This window comes from Pseudophryne corroboree, chromosome 10 (genome assembly GCF_028390025.1).
Source record: "Pseudophryne corroboree isolate aPseCor3 chromosome 10, aPseCor3.hap2, whole genome shotgun sequence".
Lineage (NCBI taxonomy): Eukaryota > Metazoa > Chordata > Amphibia > Anura > Myobatrachidae > Pseudophryne > Pseudophryne corroboree.
In genome coordinates this window covers 369,695,650-369,698,761 of record NC_086453.1, presented here as the reverse complement: position 1 = coordinate 369,698,761, position 3,112 = coordinate 369,695,650, and the positions used below count along the sequence as shown (strand labels likewise).

Here is a 3,112-nt window from a genome sequence, read left to right as displayed (position 1 = left end):
CAGGACATCGTTCTTCCAGCTTTTAATCCGTCATCTTCTCAGGGGGAGGATTCCCATTTGGCTCTCTTGGATGTTGTTCGGGCCTTACGTATTTATTTGTCTCGCACGGAGTCTTTCCGTCGTACGGATTCCTTGTTGGTGTTGATTGATGCTCCCAAACGAGGTTGGCCTGCCTCTAAGAACACTGTGGCCCGTTGGGTAACTTCGGCCATCAGACAGGCTTACGTGTCCTCAAACGTTTCGGTTCCTGACTCAATTAGGGCTCATTCGACTAGAGCAGCTGGAGCGTCTTGGGCTGTTCGCGGTGGTGCATCTGTTGAGCAACTATGCAGGGCGGCGACCTGGTCGTCAGTCCATACGTTCACAAAGTTTTACCGGTTTCATACTTTTGGTTTGGAGACTGCCTCTGTTGGGCGTCGTATTTTACAGACGGCTATGCCGTCAACGTCTCCCTCCTCTCATTAGCTTGCTTTGGGAAGTCCCACAAGTAACGGCGCAGCGTCCCCCAGATGGAGGACAGAGAAATTGGGATTTTTGTTTACTTACCGTAAAATCTCTTTCTCTGAGTCCATCTGGGGGACGCTGCGATCCCTCCCATAGGTTGTCTGGTTTAATTGGTTAATTTTTTATTCTGGTCTATCTCCTTTGGCTTGGCTAAACGTTAACTGAACAGGGCTGAGCAGGAAGGAGATGGGAGGGGTTAGAGGGGGGAGGAGTCAGCTTTTGATAGTTCTGTGCCAAACTCCACTACCACACACCTCTAACCCACAAGTAACGGCGCAGCGTCCCCCAGATGGACTCAGAGAAAGAGATTTTACGGTAAGTAAACAAAAATCCCAATTTTCCATGGATATGATTGGTTGTTACAGACTGGGTGGATCACGCTAAATTTCTCCTGCACTGTGGCCACAATTACCAGCTGTCAGACCACTGAAGATCATCACTTAGAGGACATGTGTCAGTGACGTGTGGGATTTGGTTTTAAAAGACATCCTCACCCAACTTGTATATTTTACCGTTTTAATGTGCACTTGTTTTTCATGAGCCTACGGCTCGCGCTGCTAGTCCTGGCAGCTGCGGCTCGCGCCGCTAGTCCTGGCAGCTGCGGCTCGCGCCGCTAGTCCTGGCAGCTGCGGCTCGCGCCGCTAGTCCTGGCAGCTGCGGCTCGCGCCGCTAGTCCTGGCAGCTGCGGCTCGCGCCGCTAGTCCTGGCAGCTGCGGCTCGCGCCGCTAGTCCTGGCAGCTGCGGCTCGCGCCGCTAGTCCTGGCAGCTGCGGCTCGCGCCGCTAGTCCTGGCAGCTGCGGCTCGCGCCGCTAGTCCTGGCAGCTGCGGCTCTTGATATAGTCATTACAAATTAATATTATGTTTGCAGATTACTGTGCCATGCATTGTAGTCGCTTCCTCTAAGCCACATTCTGTTTGCAGTGGCAGATAGGTGCCGGTAATGTACCTACCCACTCTCAGTATATAGTACAACTATACACTTTTTGAGTGGAGAATCCCTCTAAACCTCTGCTGACTTAACACAGCTCATTTGTTCATCAGTTTAGTCCCATATTTATATAGATCTGCCAAATTTTATCCAGGTAATACAGACTGTCAAACAACGGGTATAGTCCTTTGAAGAAGAAAAAAGGACAAAAAGCAACTACATGCCTTTTCCAGGGCACACTTGAAAATTTTTTGAAATAATGAAAAGATTAAAATATAACTTTTATTAATATATACTTAAAAAAGAAACGAGAGCAAGCATCTACAATCAAAGAACATTATTGTCCACAAGTACTAATGTACTGGATTATAGGCGAAATAATGGTGTAAGTGAGCGAAAATAAGTGATCCCTCATTCAATGAAATAATAAACTCTAATTGTATTCTCTATAATAGAGATTTTAGTGAGGTCACTACCTCGGGTCTAATGTAGTCAATGAGTGCAGGAACCTGGAGTCAAGTTCCTGCCGTGGGTCCCAAAATTATATTATGCGTTGGAGAGTAAAATACCTACGGTACCTAGTATTCCCTGGTGGTTCCCCATCCAGGTACTGACCAGGCCCTGCAGTGCTTGGCTTCCAAGATCAGACGAGTTTGGGCATACTCAGTGCGGTCTGACCGTAGGTAAATCTGTCTCCTGAGTGCACGGTTTTCCAATTGTATTGGGACCCAAGATATGAATCACAGAATAAATATTGGGTTTTATGTGGTCAAAAATCAAACTACCATTGAATGAGGGATCACTTATTTTCGCTCACTTACACCATTATTTTGCCTATAATCCAGTACATTAGTACTTGTGGACAATAATGTTCTTTACTTGTAGATGCTTGCTCTCGTTTCTTTTTTAAGTATATATTGATAAAAGTTATATTTTAATAATTTCATTATTTCAAAATAAATTTCAAGTGTACCCTGGAAAAGGCATATAGTTGCTTTTTGTCCTTTTTTCATCTTCAAAGGACTATACCCGTTGTTCCATAGTTGTTATAACTATTTTTCGGGAGCACCACCAACCACCTGCTGAACGAATTATTATAGTAGGCTCTTGCGTTGGTTTGATACTATTTCCAATCCACTGAATTATAATTGTTATATCCTGTGCAGATTTATATCTTTTTGCTAAGACAATACAGACTGTGACCCAGGAACGCCGGCCTGTGTAAGAGCCCTGAGTTCTCCACTTGTCCTGTCCATGACCAGCTTTTTTCTTTGTTTGCCGGCCACAGGCGATCAGTCAAGGTGCCATATAATGTGCATGATGCAATTCTGTAATGCGAGGTTTTCCTGTCTGCGGAGTACACACGAAGTCTTCTCTCATTGTGAGTGTCCCGTGCTGCACTCATTTTATAGACCCATCCCAGGAATTAGTGTGAGAATAGAATGTTGCCTCTGGTGTATATTTTTATGACATTTTACGGAACCATGCGGGCCGAGAGATTCAGGATTGTCGCATAAAAAGAATGTGTTTTTATTTTAATGTTACTTTGCTGTATGTGAGTCGGTCTCTGCACCTTGTGCTTCTCACCCTCTTCCTCACTGTGATTGTATGGAGCGTACCAATTAATGTTGCATGTCACAATCCTGTCCAGCAGCTACGGACACTGGTGGCCAGTGCCGC

The 3,112-nt window shown here is 45.5% G+C and overlaps 1 pseudogene; it reads right to left on the bottom strand.

Moving 5' to 3' along the window:
- Nucleotides 1–1,998: 1,998 nt before the first annotated feature.
- On the bottom strand, nt 1,999–2,117 carry LOC134968048 (5S ribosomal RNA; annotated as a pseudogene).
- Nucleotides 2,118–3,112: the final 995 nt, after the last annotated feature.